At 36.3% G+C, this 19753-nt stretch overlaps 1 long non-coding RNA gene across 1 annotated transcript; it reads left to right on the plus strand.

The window, feature by feature from the left end:
* The first annotated feature begins 1839 nt into the window (after window positions 1-1839).
* Window positions 1840-13645, plus strand: LOC133212278 (uncharacterized). The gene is made up of 3 exons (XR_009725443.1): window positions 1840-1925; window positions 3143-3279; window positions 13493-13645. It is a non-coding gene; the product is annotated as an uncharacterized LOC133212278 (long non-coding RNA).
* Window positions 13646-19753: the final 6108 nt, after the last annotated feature.

A 19753-nucleotide genomic window follows, 5' to 3' on the forward strand; every position in this document is an offset into this window, starting at 1 on the left:
CTAACGTTTTAATCGTATGTAATTCTGGCACCCTAGACATGCAACCTAAAATTATCAAAATTTCCAGTTCCACTGATAAGTCCCTTAAGTAACAAGTTTCATTATCCAGTTTAGCTCTAAGGGATAAAACTACATTTAACTAATATACAGAAGTTAGATTATTTAGGTTTTATTGGTTTCATTTATGCTGCTGCTCAGACTAAGTAATTTTTCTTATTATCACTAGCTTTCAAAGAATTGAACAGTGTCAAGCATAAAATTTAATCATAAAGCATCCAGGTCTTCTTTTAAGAAATGGTTTTATTTCCTTCAAGTATTTCTATTATCTTCCCTTTAGGTATCAAACATTCACTTTGCTAATGCTTTTCCTTATGCCCCTTTAATAACACCAAATCTTAATCTAAGTAAAACTGAGTCTCAACAGTTATTACGTAAAAATTATCAAAGAAGAAATCTAGAGTCCCTGGAAGTGTGTTAATGACTAACTATCATTGTCTTATTTTTGAATTTGTAAATATTTCTTTGTAAAGTCATTTTTTGTCCTCTGAATCTTACAAAATTGTAAAAGGAAACCAGGAACAAATAAACAAAACCAAGTACCTGATATGAGATATGCCAGAAAAAAGAATTGGCGAGGGAACTTCTGTGAGAATAAAATCTACTAAGTAAAACTGTATTTATCACAACAGAAGCAAGAATCTCACAGGGAGTCTGAACTGCAACTAGGTAATTCAGTAACAATTAATGGAAAAACAAATAGGAAAGTTCATACACCTGAGAGATGTCTTACAGGAGAATACCATCAGAAGATATTTCAAATAGATAGGTCGATGTATAGTACGCATATTGTCTTGTTTAGCAGGTTTATAACCATTTGTTAACAATTTGGGAGAAACAGGTATCATATACCTATGAATCCTGCAGGAACTTAACTGGGAAACTCTTCACTAGGAGTGGGCAAGTTACAAAAGTACAACTAAGCATAGCTTCTTACATGTCAACTGAAATTATAGCTTAAAAAGGTATCTAGGAAAATATGGAGAATTCTGAACAAAAAAATGTTGGTTTCACTACTTTGAAGATATTATAGCAGAGAATAGAATTAGCAGTGGTAACTATAATAGCAAAAGTAGAAAGAAATATCTTAGAAAGTAATAGAGTTCCTTGAAGGAAACCTAAGCATATAAAAAAGAGTAGTTTACTATGTAAATGTTCTTGTATTTCAAAGAAGTTCTTGTCAGCCCTTCTTAGAGTCCCTTGCCCAAATTAAGCTGTAATAATATAAGAGCAAAGATTTCTTTAAAGCTGATGATAACCACTTGTATTGAAAATACAAGATGGATAGGAAGAGTTTATAAGTTTTCACAGTGGAAATAAAATAACAGGAGATTACTGCAGGGTTCAATACTGTGACCTGTGCTAATCAACGACCTGGAAAAACATGGCAAACAACGTTTGTTGATGATACATGACTGTTCCAGCAATGAAAGCTAAAACTGTGAAGAACTGGTTAAGGACTACACAAAAGAAATTAATCCAATTAAAGATAAAACTGAATATTAATAAATTCAAGTAAATGCAGTGCAAGGAGAAAAATGACCTTTGGTTTATCTGACCAATGACATGCTCTAAATTATCTGATACTACTCAGATTGTAACCCATCGTAGACATACTGTTTAATTAAGAAAAAAAAAAAAAAGAGAAAGTATTAATTTGTAGAGGGTATCACAGGCAAGGCACAATAAATGACAACCTGTAGTGTTGTGTGACAGATGGCTGTGGTCTCTCTAATCAACGGGGTCCTTGGTGTGCTTGTAACAGAAGAATTTAATGTTTGAGGGTTGGAAGTCAAAGCTTCAGAAGAGGTCATAGCTATTGCATGCTGTCTTACTGCACATGCTAATCATTGGAGTGTGGGAGGAAGGTAAGAATCACAAGCACTGTTAATAGGCAAAACTGAATAAATGACAAATAATAGTGAGGCTGGATAATGCATATCAAATTGTAGATTCTTAAGGATGGACCTAGACAAAAAAGCAATGAGAGTGGAGTATCTAGTCTGATTATTACCTCAGAAGCTTGCTTATATGCTTGCTTGCTCACTAGCCCACAGCACTGTGTTTCCCAACATGGAGGTCTCTGCTGGTCTGGGAAGGCTGGGCAGAAAGTCTTTTCAGTTCATGCTGTGCTGCTGCCCATAGTTACCACTCTTGAGTGTCACTGACAAAGATCTCTCCCTGGGTTTTCCCTGGTTTTTTTCTCCATGCATTTCTCTTTTCCAAGATCTTTCCTCCAGCCAGGAAAGTCATCTTCTTTACAGGCTCCTTTCTTTTCTCCAATACCTTTTCTTCTTTACAGAAATGCTAGGTTTTGGCACCAGCTCTTCTTCAGGAGTTGTGGCCCCTGGCTTCCAGAGTCTACAAAACTGCATATGCAGAAGAACAGTACATAATCAGTCTGTTAGTTTCTGCTTCTCTCCTTTGTCTCTTTCTTCATTAAATGGAGGATTCAGGACATAACAGTATTGTTTAATCAAATTGTTGCAAAATTTACAATCAGACTGTACCAACTGTAGGAATCTTCTGCTTCAGAGATCAAATATTCAACATTCTACACAACCATTACACATCCCCACTGTTATTTTTAACCTGTTAACACTCACAATTCAAGCTTTTCTCTTTTTTCACCTATGACAGAAGGCAATCCAATACCTTGTAAAATCAGTAAATTGAAATGCTTCCTAGAGGTCACTGATCATTATAAAAAGCATTCTAATGGTCTAGATAAAAGTTTACTTGGCAATGCAAAGTAATCTCAAAATTGGCTAAGCATTTTAGGACATCAGTGTAACCAAAGTAAAGCTTTAAACTATTAAAATTAATTCTTCAGATTTTCCTTTATGTTTTAAACATTTTGCCTCTCCTGTGGAAGAATATAATTTCACACTAAGATAAATTTGTTATGAGAAATTCATTTTCCTAACATGAAGTTGTACAATTTACTTAGTACATCCAATTGTTTCTGTTCATACTTAGAATCACCAGAAATTTCAGAATCATGTCAGTTTAGCATATCCCATGTGCTGAATGCAATGCACTACCTTGTGGAATTCATATGTTTGATTTGCATAGTTTCCTTTAGGACAAAATGACAAACAAACTTCAGTGTTCTCTTTCTAATCAACCATGAATGGAGATGATAATTCTTGGGAAATGCGAGATCAGATCAAAGTTCTTTCTCTGCAAAGCACATTTAAGTCCATTTTTCTGGATCCCAGGGTAAACATTCTGAATATTGAACTTTGAAAACTGGCTACTCATGTTACTTTGAAAAGCGCTGAAGATAAGACAGGATATAGCTGTAAACAGCAAATTTATAGCAATATTAAAATCCAAAAGAAATCAACATGTACTGTGCAGCCAGGCTTTTAATAATATGGATTCATCATTCATCAAAAGCTATCCTAGTCCATGGCAATGTCTCCCACAAGGTCTGAAATAAGATATTAAGGGAAAGTCAGAATCACCCATATATAAAGTGAGATTGTAAGAAAGATGGAGATAGACATTTTACCATGGTCAGTAGTGGCAGGAAAAGGGGCAGCAATTTTAAACCATTGAAAAAGGGTAGACTTGGATTGGAAATAAGGAAAAAAAATGTGATGAGAATTGCAAAATGCTGGAAATGGTTGCACCACCACTGGAAATGTTTGAAGTCAGTTTGGATGGGGCTTAAAAGCAAGCTGGTCTAGTGGAAGGTGTCCTTGCCCACCGCAGGGGGGTTGGAACTTGATGATGTTAAGGTCCTTTCCAACCCAAACCATTCTATGATTCTTCTTTTTTTTTTTTTTTTAGCTTTTAATTTTTAAAATTATAGGTTGTTTTTTTTTAACCTATTGACTCCAACATACTTTTTGCTTGACAGTATACATTTTGTCTGTTTCATACGAGTAAAGTATGTGTGGCTGTCATAAGCAAGATAAATGACTGCATGACCTAATGATCTAATTTATTAAGCTTGTTCTTACTTTTACTAAAGCAATATTGTTAAGTATTCATGTACTTAAAATGAAACCAAACAAATACACTTTTTGAATGGAAGAATAAATTATATTGTAAACTGTAATTCCACAAGAAGTCTACCTAAAACTGTTCTTACTACTTTAGAAATTTTAATGTGATTGACACAGTTATTGTAGTGCTAAATTTTTGGATACTGCTAATTTATGTGTCTTTGCCACATGCTTTGTAATTTACCTTTGCTGTTATCAGATAAGATAAAGTAAGATTGATCTGCCTTTTTCAGATAAAGAACTTCAGAGTTCTCATGCATTTTGAAAGTATGCAGTGTAATTTCCCTCATTCCTTTAATATTGCAGTTATTTCTGAATTCGGCAGACTGACAGTCTGAAATACTAATGGGATGAATTTTAGCGAAAAAAAAAAAGACCAGTGTGTTAGAGGGGAAAATACCTTACTTTACTTTGGACACTATAATGTAAGAATAAAAATGTGGGGAGAGAAAAATGGAAGGCACTATATTTGAAGTACATTCAGACAGGAGGTCAGACTTGAAGAGACTATCCTCCATTGAGAATAGTTATTTTGTCCAGACAGGAGAGTTCTGCCTTGCATGTATTTGGACAGTAAGAACATAAGACAGAGTACCCCCCAAAAAAGAAACATTATTTATTAAATAGGCTCCTCTAAACCAGTAAAAAATAATTGAAAGATAGAGCTATATTAAATACAGACATTGCAGGGGATTCCCTATTGTGGTTTTGAGCAAAAGGTGCTTTCAATTTTCAGAAGTCGAGGGAAAAAAAACAGAATTCAAAACTTCATGCAGTTAAACTACTTGAAGTAGACAAAAACATTCTTAGATCTGCCCTACTGAGAGAATTAGTTCCCACCAAACCCAGAAAACTGCCAAGAAATTCCAGAAATTTATGATTATACAGGAAGCTTACTGACCATCTCCCATTTCTGCAGAGCTGAGTATTCTTATAGTTTTCCATTGTTTTTGTTTTAATGCACAGTTCTCCCTCCAGGATATTCAGGCCAACTGTCTGAAATGCCTGCTTTGAACACCTGTACAGCTACACGCAGTTTGCACAAACTGGAGAGTATACCAATGCTAGAGAAAATCCTTCTAACATCAAATATTGTATATACTTACAGATGCAGAAATTACACTGTAAAGGATGTATGCCCCCAATCAATACAGCAGTAATGGTCTGCCCCAGTAGTTACCATGTAGAGATTATATGAGGGAATTAATATGATCAAATTTGATTAAATGGCTGCTAAAGCAAAAGTTTTCTAAATGCATGGAAACAATAGTTGCTCAACATTACGTCCTGGGTTCAGCAGTAGCAATCGTTTTTCCACCTTCTTAGTAGGTGGTGCAGTGCTGTTTTTGACTTTCAGCCTGGGAACAGCACTGATAACGCCGATGTTTTTTGTTTTTGCAAAATAATGTTTAATCTGATCAAGGACTTTCTGAGTCTCAGGCTCTGCCAAGGAGGAGGGGAAGCTGGGAGGAAGCAGAGACAGGACACCTGACCTGAACTAGCCAAAGAGGTAATCCATACCACAGCACATCATGTCCAGGATGTAAACTGGGGCAGTTGCCGGAAGGGTTAGATCACTGCTCAGTCGGGCTGGGTATCAGTTGGCGAGTGGTGAGCAGTTGTATTCTCTTCCCTTGTTATTTTCCTTATCATTATTATTATTGGTGGTAGCACCAGTGGGTTTGTGTTATACCTTAGTTACTGGACTGCTTCTTATCTCAACCCATGGGAGTTACATTCTTTCAATTCTCCTCCCCATCCCTCCAGTGCCGGAGGAGTGACCCGAATCAAGAAGACAATCTCAATATGAGTTATGCTTCTTGTTCAATTTATTGCACAGGCTCACCTAATTTATACCATCGGTGATAGTTTACATGACAGCTGTACATCTGTCATTGGCTACATAAACCTGTCCACGCGCCTGTCTATACATTGCTATTGGCTAAGCTAAGTTTTACACACATATCTCTGCAACAGCAGGGTGCATACCTTGCGATAAGCGGTGCATTCCTTGTGGCCAGCAAGCTCCTGTTTCAGCATTCTGCTTACATTTCTTCGACTCCAGGCCTCCTCAGCTCAGCTGAGTCAGAGAGAGTTCAAGGCTGTCTCACTCGGCTCTAATCCTGGGTTGTGCAGGCCCTCATGAGAATAACAACTGCTCCACACTCCAGGAGCAGGGGGGAGGAAAGGTGGGAGGGGAGTGAGAGAGCGCACTTCGTGGCTGAGTTGCCGACTGGGCTTAAATTACAACACATTGCCACCAATAAATTTTGAAATAATTTGAAAAAATCTGTTATTATATGCCATAATTATGCTGAACAGAAAAATATCTGTAATCTTAATTAGGAATTTGTGATATAACCAAGTATCTTCTGGTTAAGGTCTGGCTGGGATGGAATTAACTTTCCTCATACCATGACATGTAGGGGTGTATTTCACACTTGTCACTAGTATGGTGGTGTTGGTACATCAATGTTTTTTGTCTTTTCAACGGTCCTGCAAAGGCTGGGAACAAGAAGTTGGGAGGGGACACAGCTGAGGCAGCAGACCCCAACTGACCAGGGGGATATTCCATATCATATGACATCATGCACAGCAATAAAAGCTAAGAGAACATGATGGTGGGTATTTCCTATAAAGATGTTTATATTCCAAAGTAACCAGTGTGTGTACTGAGGTCCCACTTTCCAGAGAGTGCTGGACTTCATATGCTGATGGGAAATAGGGAATAAATCTCCTTTGATTTTTATCTGCTTCTGCATGTAGCCTTTGCTTTCCTCTCTTTTCTTTTTAATTCTTTTTTTTTGGGGGGGGGGGGGGAGAGGAGGGGAATGGGTGTAAAGGGTGTTTGAGTTTGCTTGTTTTGGTTTTTTTTTTTCTGTGTGTATGCATTTGGGTTTGGGGTTTTTATCATCTTATTTTCTCCCTGTGTAATGCTGAGTAGGAGGATTGAGAGAGCAGCTTGGTGGTCACCTGGTGGCTAGCCAGTGCTAACCCACCAGAAACAGTAATCCTATAGATCTCATGGTATGAGAGAGTGTTAGCGTAAGAACTGACACATAACCACCGGAATGGTTATATGAGGTGCTTTATTGCAGCGCTGGGAAACCAGGGGCACGCGCCCAAATCTGGCTTCGACCTCGTCACATCGTGTTTGCAATTTATACACTGAAAGTTACATAACTAATACATATTCAATACAGATTACATCATTAACTAATGCATATGCATTAAGGATTGCTACATCAGTCTATTATGACATCAGCCTCTTCTGCGCTTGCGCAGCCCCCCTCTGGTGGTCGTCCTGATGACGTAAGGAGTCTTCCTCGGATGAAGGAAGAAGTCTTCCTCGGCTTGCTCTTTTCACCTTTTTGTCCTCTGGACATACCCCAACCATTATGTGGACGCCAGCATTGTTCTATTTTCCCTTGACTACCTCTGGTGATTTCTAGGTTCTGCTTGGATAGAATTTCACAATATACTTCTCTAAATTCACGCATACACCCTTCACCATATATGGTTATATAAGCTCTTGCTACCAAGACTACCATTGTATCACTGGTTACAGGTTAACCATGATACCGGACTGCAGATGGAACTGCAAAGTTATAACTCTTTCTAATATACAAAATCTCACTATTGATTTATAAACCTCTAAAACATAATCGTTCCTACCATTTCATGTGATTATTTTATCTTAAAAACTTCCCTCTTTTCTAACAAGAAGAGCCTAAGGACATATCTTAGTTTAACCATAGGATTTATAAACTGGAAGATGAGTGAAACTATTCCTACATCATGTCTTTATATGCATTGTCCTGGGTTTAGCAGTAGCAGTTATCTTTCTTCTTCTTGGTAGCTGGTGCAGTGCTGTGTTTTGAATTTCGGGCTGGGAAGAGAGCCGAAAACAATGATGTTTTGGTTTGGCCAAAGACTTTGTGAGCCTTATGCTCTGCCAGGGAGTAGGGGAAGCCAGGAGGAAGCAGAGACAGGACACCTGACCCAAAGTAACCAAAGAGGTATTCCATACCATAGCATGTCATGCCCAAGAGGTAACGGAGAGTTACCCGGAAGGGCTAGGAGACTGCAGGGTTGGAGGAAATACTGGTTGGTGCTTGGTCCGGCTGGGGGAGTGAGTTATCGGTTGCCTGGTGATGAGATGGTGTATTCTCTTCCCTTGTTATTTCCTTTATCGTTGTTATTATTATTGGTGGTAGCGGTGGTGATTTGTGTTATACCTTAGTTACTAACCTGTTCTTATCTCAACCTGTGGGAGTTGCATTCTTTTTGATTCTCCTCTCCATCCCTCTGGGAATAGGGGGAGGGCAAGAAGGGGGGGGGGGAGTGAGCGAAAAGCTGTCTGGCTGGGGTTAAACCACGACATGCATTTACACTGATAAAATGATTTCACAAAATCTCCTAGGTATTCTTCTAATTAGTTCTGTTTTTCCATTTACTATTTTAACCCGTAGCTGTGGGAAAAACTAAAAGAATTATTTAGTTTAAGATTCCTAAAAGTCAACAAAAGTATTAATATAATAACAAGTTATTTAGAGCACTGAACAGGGATCAGGAAATCAAACAGCTGATGTCTTGGCATTGATATTTTGCAAAACCCCATAATTTTATTCCTGATGAATTTTTATTGGGGTTCTAGCACTAAAAGTCTCATGGCAATGTGTTTTGGAGTTGTCATGGTTCAGGTCCCGATGCCATCACGAGCAGCTGGTGTACTTTCTCTGCCTACCTGGAATGGAAATTTCAGTGTAGTTTCCTCTAAACAAACCAACGTTCTAAGAATGTCTGCAAACTGAGCCAGCACACAAGAACTAGGGGCAGTCAGGGTTTCATTAGAAACCGGAATATCACTGTGAGTTAAAAACTTGACACAAGCCAAAGGTTCACGTATATTATTAGTGTTTCTTGCTAGATGCAACTCTATGAACGTTCTTCTAGAGTAAGATAGATAAAGTAATTGCTAAGCAGGATGTATAGAATGTATTATGCGCCAGAGAATAGGATACATCAAACTAAAACATAAAGAGGATAAACACTAAAAATAGTCAGTGGAAGACATTAAAGGAAGTATGATCGTGAAGCCCGTCTTTTTCACAGATTTAATGCTTAAAAATGGTTTTAATTTCTGGACCTGAAACTTGTCTCAATTGTATGTGTCTAAAGAATCTTGTGTTCCCACACTGGCTGCTTTTTAAACATGTTGAGCAATAGTATTTCAAATTCTTAGTGTTTATATGATTATATTTTTTGTAATTAGCATTGCTGTGGTTCTAAAGGTCAAACGACATGATGTAGACAAAATCATTTGGAGGGTATTTGAGTGGAACCACAAATGGACATGACAGTGCTTCCCTGGGCCTGGAGCACTCAGATCTTCTCACTCTCAGCATCTCAAAGTGTAAGATGATTTTTCTAAGTAGTGAAGCAGAGTGCTCTGCTCCACCTCCTGTTTTGTTGTCACAGTGTTTTTAACCTATATCAGCTTTAAGAGTGTATATTTGATTACCCTTCACATTTTGCACATTTTTTATTCCTGAAATCCTTTGAACTTTTGACCAGACATATTGTCTCCTTTGTCGTAATAGTTGTGAAGGTTTAACCTTGGCTAGAAGCAACGCCCTACACAACCACTCAGTCACTGCCCCACAGGGGGATGGAGGAGGGAATGTGAAGAGTGGAAGAAAAATTGTGGGATGAGATAAAGGCAATTTGCTAGGTAAAGAAAAAGCTGTATGTGGAAACAAAGCAAAATAAGGAATTTCTTGATCAGTTCCCACTGGCAGGCAGATGTTCAACTATTTCCACTTTTATTGCTGAACATAACATTATATGGAATGGGATACTCTGGTCAGTCGGGTCAGCTGTCCTGGTTCCAACTTCTTCTACATTCCTGACTACTTGCTGGCAGTGCAGTGTGAGAAGCAGAAAAGGTTTTGAGGTTCTGCAAGCACTACTCAGCAATAACAAAAAATTTCCTTGTTTTATCAACACTTCTTTTTTCAGAACAAAGGCAGGGCATAACACTATACAAGTTTTAAGAAGAAGATTAATACTATTCCAGCAAAAAGCAGTAAGCTCCCCAAAAAAAACAAGTGAGTAATTACTTTTGAAAAGGTGAGATAGTAGCATCGTTCAAGTAGCCATCAGAAGTCACTGATACAGGACATTTGGTCTTTAATCTTTGTTACAGACAGAGGTAATTTTTATTCATAAATGTCTCTCTTATGTGGCAATGTAAAATATGGCTATGCAAAATGTAGCCATTTTGTCATTAGGATGCCATAACATGTTTGCTAGTGCAAATTCAAAGGGAATTTTCATGAATATTTTTAGATATAATCAAAATTACAAATAACTATTTATTAAAATTATTTTTTAAGAATAAGTGATTTCTTGTTCATTTCATAGTTTGTCTATTTACATAAATGAAGCGGAAGTATTCTGCCCTTGGAGTGTCTATTCCCAGCTTCTCTTTCCTCTCTACCAAACTTTATTTTTGTCTTGACATACTGAAAGTCACTAGGATGAGTTATTACTCAGTGAAGCAACAGTATACCTTAAACTCTGCCCTTCAGTTATAGCATACATGAGACAGATAAATCTCATGGAAAAAAATTAAAACACGTATACCGTTTTTGCAGAAACATAAATTTTGCATGTAAAATGTCCTAATTTTTCTAAGCTCATGAGAAGACTTCTTTTCACAAACTGGAGATCAGTCTAACCTGAGACTGTTTGCTATTAAACATCATAAAGGAAAGAGAAACAAAAGACTATTCTTTTTTTTTAAGTCACTTAATAAGAGATAATAAATATTTTAAAATTTTCCAAAACCCTTACATGCAAATAACAAATAATGCTAGCTACAGAAAGAAAATAGATTTTTCAATACCAGGGACTTACTGCATCAGACATTAGAAACACGGTCTTTCATATATGGTCGATAAAAGTCTGTATAAGAAATAAAAACCTCTTTAAGGAGAAAAGATTCTTTTTCCTGAAGAACCAGTACACAACAAACTAAGTCTAAAGATGAAGATGTATTGTTGAGCCCAATTACACTGAGGGGAAACATAAATAAACTCTGTGAATCTGTCAGATTCAGAGAAATCTTTGAGGCTGGAAGCAACACAAACATGATGAGTATGAGGCCACAGTTGTTACATGACAAGAATTTAAAAATAAAATCGTATCCCAAATGCAGTTTTTCCTTATTTTTTTTTCACTTTTGTTGACTAGTGGAACTCATAAAATTGAAATACTAGAGAATGACTCACTTGCACATTAGATAGACAACAAAGCTAAGAATTACTGAAGTACCATAACACAGTAAGTATACCAGTGAGCACCAATTTTCTCTTTCATATGCATACTGCATTTACATTCACTTCAGCAGAATATTTAAGAGCATGAGTCTAAAACATATATTACTCTGAAGCAAAGTGTTTGCAATCTTTTCTTAGAACACACAAATGCTTCCAATGCTTTCCCATAAATTAAAGCTGGGGAAAAAATATTACTTGATTTAGCCAGCTGAAATGCAAACAAAAGAGAAAAGATGGTTTTACCTTCCCCAAAATTATTGCTGCTTTTGTTCTATTCTTTAAACTGAGAGGGAAAAGAACATAATGAAATATTAGATATGATTTACAGTGGGGGGGTTTCCAATTGTAGCTACATTAATCTCAAGTTTAGAAGTAAAATTACTGATATTCAAAGAAGCTAAAAAGAAAGCTTTATCCTGCACACAGTGATTAAAGCACTCTCCTGTAATGTAAAATAAAAACCTCTCCTTATAAATCTGCAGTCTTCTGCTTTTGACCACAGAGTTGAAATTGGGCCTACCTCATCACCAAAATCATTGGTTTATGGAACTGAAATTTGAAACAATAACCAGTAGTTGCATTTAATATGTATCTCTGTAACATATCCATAACATTAAATCTGAACTGTATTTTTATAATTCAATTTTGTAAGAATACTTACAAAATTATTTTTCCAGTTCTATCTAATCACATGAATAATTGAAATTTAGTACTTTTAGAGCAGTTTTCTGAAAAACTGCACTTTTAATTGATTATATTATCTTTCAGGGAGAAAAACAGCACACAAAGTCCTAATCGTAGTTACAGATACAAGGACGTTTAATGCGTGTTTAATTATTTGGTGATGCTTAATGTGACTACCATCAGTAAATACATATTTTCTATCAGCCTGGAAGATAGATAATCTATCCATAAGCATGTATACTGACAACCATTGTAGAAACCTAAGCCAAAGAAGCAAAAGGATCTTTATGGAGCCTGAATAGATCCAGTCTGTCAATCCCATTTTCATTTGGAGGGAAAGGTGCAACTAGAAACACTCTGCACTTGAAAGCTAGTTAGGGTTTCCTCTCATCTAAAACTCATGCACTTTGATGTCTGCAAGGTAGTATATTTCAGCATGTTTGGGTTGCTTATGTCAGGTAATGTCTGCATCACTTCACCTTTCAAGACTGAGGACAGTTATTTTCTCAGTTCAAGAAGACTGAGATTCCAGAGCAATTTTCTATTCTGTATACATTGTCTACTTGAATTGTAACTTTGGGCATTAGATCCTACCCAAGTTTCTTACATTACAGGAGAAATGAGCAATAGGTGAGAAAACATGGGGATTTTGGCTTTTTTTTTTTTTTTTCCTCCAGAATTGCATTTTTATGGGGTCAGTAAAGATGATCAAAGGGATGGAACACCTCTCCTAGGAGAAAATTCTGAGAGAGTTGCAGTTGCTCAGCCTGGAGAAGAGAAAGCTCCAGGGAAACCTTCTCACAACCTTTCAGTACTTAAAGAGGGCCTCTAAGAAAGATGGGGACAGACTTTTCAGTAGGGCCTGTTGAGATAGGACAGGAGGTAATGATTTTAAACTAAAAAAGGGTAGATGCAGATTAGATATAAGGGAGAAAATTTTTATTATGAGGATGGTGAAACACTGGAACGTGTTGCTCAGAGACATGATAGATGACCAATTCCTGACAACATTCAAGGTCAGGCTGCATAGGGCTCTGAGAAACCTGATCTAGTTGAAGATGCCCCTGCTTACTGCAGAGGGTTTGGACTAGATGACCCTTAAAAGTCCCTTCCAACACAGTTATATGATTATATGGCAGTAACACCTTTCAGTAGACCAGATTCTTTAAAGCCCCATTCAACCTGGCTTTCAACTCTTCCAGGGATGGGGCAGTCACAACTTGTCTGGCAACTTGTTCCAGTGTTTCACCACCCTAATAGTAAAGAATTTCTTTCTAATGTCTAATCTACTACCTTCTTCCAGTTTAATGCCATTTCCCCTTGTCCTATCAGTGCATGCCCTTGCAAAAAGTCCCTCTCCATATTTCTTGTAACCCTAACCTCCTCCTTTAGGTACTAGAAGGCAGCTTTAGGGTCTCCTCAGAGCCTTCTCTTCTCTAGAATGAGAAACCCCAGCCATCTCATCCTGTCTTCACAGGACAGATGTTCCAGCCCGCTGATCATCTTCATTGCCCTCCTCTGGACTTGCTTGAACAGGTCGACATTCCTCTGAAATGCAGTACTACAGGTGGGGGTCTCACGAGAGCAGAGTAGACTGACAGAATTGCTGCCCCTGCTGGCTACACTACTTTTGATACAGCCTGGGATACGGTTGGCTTTTTGGGTTGAAGTGCACACTGCCAGTTCATGTTGAGTTTCTTGTCACTCAACACCCCCAATTCCTTCTCCTCAGGGCTGCTCTCAGTCTATTCTCCACCCAGCCTCTAGTTGTGCTTGGGATAATCTACTTTTCCAACATAAACTTCAGCTAAAAACTTTTTAAAAAGTCATTAAAAGGCATCTCATATAGTTTTAGCTATTTTTCCCCAAAGAGTTTGAGTCTCACAGACGTTTTCAGAAGAAATGTACTGTGATTTGGGGCAGGAACTTGGACCTGAAGAGTAATTTGCTTTCTAGCACTGCTTTCTGCAACACCAAAGCAGAAAAAGTCTGTTACTGCAGACTGAAAGGTGAAAGGTAATATTAAAGAAGTGAGATGTGAAAATGAAACTCCTGAGTGTGTATGTGGAGTGATACATGAGTACAGTGGGAAATTACTACAGGAAATAAGGCAAAAAAAACCACAACCTCTTTAAAATCCTACTTCAGAATTACATAACGTTATTTCTTGTTATATGAGTGTGAGAACCATCATTTTAACAGAGCCTGCTAAATTATACTTTAGTATAATTTTAGTCTCATATCACTAAGCAAATAGCATGCTCACCGTGTCAACATGTTCCTTAACACACGTGTCATGTTTTTCTCCTCGCATTATTCTCATAATTTATTCCTAGCTCTAAGATTATTAGTTTGTTGTAATCCATAAAATAAATTACTTCAGTTACTTGTAGACATGTTTGAGTTATACTTAAATACAACGTATCTAATTCTTGTATCTTACAGGACACCCTGTGCAGTGCTAACAAAAATGATTTCACAGTGTGATAGCTCATACATAAATATGTGCATGTGTGTGGGTTTTTTCTTTTTCGTTTAAATAGGACAGCTAATCTATGTCTAATCCTTTATTGAAATTAAATTCTAGCATTATGCGACAGGATCATATTTGGAATTAACATAAATCTTGGTATAGGCAAACCAACTAATTACTGCAGTCTTCTGATCCATCTTAATGTTCACACTTATTAACAAAGATTTAGATATAAAGCAACCACTATCATTCGTTTGGTGAGGATTAATTCTCCAAAGATAATGCAAACCAGTGACAGTGGATTGACATTGCTAAGTTTTTAGGATACAGTTCAGCTAACTATTTCAAGGTAGACTTCCTGGTAAAGCTGCCATCTTGCAGATAAATTTAATGAAGTTAGGAATAAACATTTAAGGCATGAAACGTGTGTACATGTTATAAGCATTTTGATTCAGTTATCTGCAATATTTAGTAACATGAAGGCTTTGAAGGTAGGTGATTTTGAACTCTAATTTATGAGGAAAAACATAGTCTATATTTTTCTCTGAAAAATTAAAGACATGGCATTTGTGATATTGCAGAAATACTATATTGTCGTAGAGAATGCTGACCTGTCCAAGTTGATTTCAGGAACAAAAATGTCTATTACCTTTCTCAGGTAGGAAAAGAATCATACCTTTCCTAGAGGACAACTTTAAATTATAGTTTATCACCTATTTTTGCAGTTGTCTGGAATATAAGTTCTATTTTATCCTGACAAAGAACTTTGGGAGAAAATGAAGATTTCTAAAGATGGGGTGGATCAGTATTTAGAATACTCGAAACTCAGAAACATTATTTTAAGGCCAGCTTTACTAGAGACATTTTAGGATTCAAGACTGTCTCAGATTACAAAATTAAATACTTCTGAATCAGATTAAAAGAAATAGAAAAAATAAAAAAAATTGTATACTGTGTCATTTCATAGAGATTTTTTTCCTTCATTTGACGGAAAATAAAGGTTTCCGCCATATTAACATAAAGGAAACTTCTCCATTTTCTTGTACAAAAGTTAATAGCCTTTTCTGGTAGTTAGTGGACTATATTTAACATCATCTTGTTTGTAAATTCACTAGTTTACTGCTAACATCTTTTTTTTCCCCATTAAAGCATTTACCACAATCACACAGACTTTGGTATTTGTGAACTTGCAACATCATTCGGATGTAGAATTATAAATCATTAGCCTTTTTGGACAGGAAATGTGTTAAAGTTTCAAATTATTATTATTTTTTTAATTGCATTGCATCATTTTATTCCATAGCATGCTTCCTGGGTGCTACACTGGATTTGTCCTTTCATAAGATTCCTGTTGATGCATTTTTCCATCCTTTTTTGGATCCTTTGGGTGGCAGCTCTACCCTTCAATGTATTGACTCACGGGCTGCATTTTGCTGTCATCTGCAAACTTCTGTCTGGACTCTATTGCTGCCTGTAGGTCTTTGATAATAATGTTAAACATGACATGTATCAAGTTAGAACTCTATGGTACCCCACTTGATTTGAATATCGGTAATTTTTATTTCAATTCCTACTCTGAATTTAACATTGCATGTAAATCATATTTAGTTTACTTTTAGCTTTTTTGCAAATTAAATGATTTCTTCAGGAAAAAAGAAATGGGAAAACACATAAATACATATATGCACAAAGATAAACTCATATTTTTTTCTTATTCAAATGTGTGAACTTACTTCTTTGTGACATTTTAACCACAGAAACAGATAGCTGAAAATGGTTATGGTAGCAATGAGCTTCTACAGACACAAAATACATACACAATACATCTGAATACTTCTGTTTATTCTCTGGATTCAAATTCATACAGGGGAAAAAGAAAATAAAAAAGAAACAAATGTTTTATCTTTCCTTGAAGCTATTTCCTATGTATTAAATACCATCAGCATTTCTAGGTGATATTTTCTGTGGTTGTAATAGTGGGAGAATTGTTAAGTGTGCTTATCCACATTTGTTAAGCATGCTCACCCTTATTTCTAAGTGAATTACAAATAAATATATTGTTTATGTCCTTCTGTTTTAAAATATGTTGAACAATTGCCATAAATATTGTGAGTTTGTACTTATATATAAATTTATGTATAAATATAAATGTATGCATGCACACAGGTATTCACACTGAATATACACCACATAATTTGGTTTGGAGATCATAATGAGGTGCAATACATTTTCATATTGACTTTCTCTATAATTGTGGTGCTGTAATTGTAGGCAATGAAATAAAAATCCTGTTGTGGTGCAGATGTTAACAGATTTTATGGTTTTATTACATGCAAATGAAATTGTACAGCTCTGGATTTATCTAAATGACAGGCTTGGACTTCCTCTATTTTACCTACATTCGTTGCACAGGGAGTGCTTTGCATGCTCAATTACTCATGCTTATACAGAAATTATCAAGAGGTAAATATATTTTTAGAATTTATGATGAGAGAGCATGCTTCATTTGTTCTGAAACTTCCAGTTGCCAGTTATCCTCGAAAATCTAATTCTATCTTTTGGGAGTGCCAATTTGCTGTAATCATTTTCACCTGATTTTGTCATTCTGAACAACTTAAATCATCTCCTTAACAAAAGAGGAAAAAAAAGGAACAGGAGGAACTGATACTGAATTAAATATTCTAAACGTGGTATCTGGGGAAAATTTCAGCTGAGACATTATTTTGGCCACTGGTTTGACTACTTTTAACATGGTACTCTTCTTAAATAAATCTTTAAAAATTAAAGAGAATGCATGGCAATTATAAGATTTGCTTCTCTGGTGCTTTTCATTAATAGTAAAGCTAATTCAGAGCAAAGAACTGTAAAGGTATAGCAACAGTGCTAAAAACAGGAAACAGTAACTTCTTGTTAGGAGGTAAGTGAAGACTCCTTTTGATTTCAATTTGAATCAAAGGTTTAGGTAAATTGTACTGCAAAAAAATTCAGAAATGCAAACATGATTTAAAGTGATTCTAAGTGCATATTCAGATGGCTGTTAGCAAGTAACACTGTTGGTTTTGTTTGTTTTTTTTTTTAATTGAAGGCCATATTTTTAATTGTTATAGTCTTTGTCTTCCAATCAGTCAGATATTCAGTTAGGTAAATATTTTGAATTGTGAACATGTACAAAGCCAGTTCGATGACAAAATAACTTTGGTCAAATAGTCCTTTGGGTGAAGAACTACAATGTTCAGCAAGCATGCATTTCTGTTCTTCAGGTGTTTGAAGTTGCTGTTGTGATCACAAGAATGTTTGCACCAAAATATTTGTCCAGATTAAGTTATTAAAAATAGCTATTACAGTTTCAGTAGGAGAGAAGGTAGGCATTCATGCAGAATGTAGTTGTCTGGAATAATCTGCATGGAAGTACAAGAGACACTATACCCCTGCATGGCTGCAGTAAGAAGTTTCAATTCTGACACTGTAGGGATATCTTCAATATTTTTTTCTGCCCTGTTTAGATATGCCAACTAAGTCATAACAAACTGAATTTGTTAGATTAGAGCAGACATTCAAATCATTATTTATTACCTTTAAGTTATGATGTTTTACTGATACTGAATTATAATATGTTGTTGCTCATGATAAACTAGTGGCATTGAAATATATTGTGCAGAATGGAACAGCAGGTAGGAAAAGGTAATTTTTTTTCTTCCTTACAGATCCTGGTTCTTGCTGTTTTGAAATATCACGACTATATGAACTCCACAGGAAAGGTATCTTATGTGAAATATGATTTTGTTATCTAAGGAACAGTGAACAGACAAAAATTGCTGTTGCATATTAGGTTAGGAGAAGGCATTACTAATCTAAGGACAACAGCATGAAAAAATTCCCAGGTGCTTATCAGCAAATTCAATTACAGTAACAAAAAAATGGCTTATAAACGTAAAGCTAAGAAGAAGTTTATATCACTCAGGTGTTTTCTTCAGAGTTGCATTTTCATGGATCTTTACCAGAATCTGATGAGATAGGCGTAAAAGGAAACATCAAGTACTCATACGCAGACTACATACATTTAAAAATAATGAAATTGCTCTGCCTATAGTAGCTTACCCAGCAGATTGTCACAGCATGCACTCTCATTAGGTTGTCTGCTTGAAGCTTAGATTCCTAGCAGAAGACACAAATAGAATATACATGTGATGGAGGCTAGACACTCGTATTTATCATTATAGCAAACTATTTTTCAAAGAACTGTGAAGTCTACAGATCTTTTGTATTATATATGTACCGACAGTTATTTTAGACTGGTTTTAAACACACTTGCTGAGTCTTCTTTAAACTAACCATTGATTTGCATTCTGTGTTAACAGAAAACTGAGGTTTGGGGCTAGCAGAAAAAAACAGGTAAAGGTGAACATTTTGGGAATTGTCATACCAATTTGTAAGCATTTGAGGTAATTTCTAGCCTGCTGGGGTAACAGTGTTTTTTTGTATCATTTACTTTTTATTCCTGGGAAAACCAGTTCCTAAAACAATACCACAATTGTGCAGTGTGTGTAAAAGAATAAACTTCTTACATAAAAGAATTAAACTATATAGCTATGAGGGAGGGATGAAGGCAGGCAATCAGGCAGGAAAGGGAGAGGGAGACAGGGAGGAAGGGAAAGAATAAGTCTGGCTTTCTCAATCTGAAGCCTAAGACACGATAAATGGTGTCTTACCTAGAACCAATTTGTTATGGCATGATGACACCTCTTATTTTAGCTGCCTCCTGCCATTACTGCCAAGAAACCTGTCCCTGTATCCACTGAAAATGAATTCCTGTGCACATCCTGATCCTTACTGTGGCAGGTGACAGATACCCTGACAGCAACAGTAGCCTAGACAATCCATTAAGAACATCATCCGAGAAAGAAGGGAATTAAAAATAAACAAGAGAAAAAAGGAAACTAGATGGACCATGAGAAAGAGCAAACAAAAAAGTCAAACCATTAATTTTTTCAGAGGATTCAATACAAATATATCTATGGGGAACAATGCTTAATACATTGCTCTATCAACACATGCTTGTAATGGAAGCCATCGGTGTTTTGGACAAGTTAAATAGATTTATCTTGCTCTGGGAGGTCGTGGTTCTGTTTTTAATTTATTTGAATGGTATAATAGATTATATTTGTTCTAATTGTCCACAA

Source organism: Neopsephotus bourkii, unplaced genomic scaffold, assembly GCF_033783945.1.
Source record: "Neopsephotus bourkii isolate Nb327-2 ecotype Australia unplaced genomic scaffold, CSIRO-AGI_Nbou_v1 NB_68, whole genome shotgun sequence".
In the NCBI taxonomy this organism is placed as follows: Eukaryota; Metazoa; Chordata; class Aves; order Psittaciformes; family Psittacidae; genus Neopsephotus; species Neopsephotus bourkii.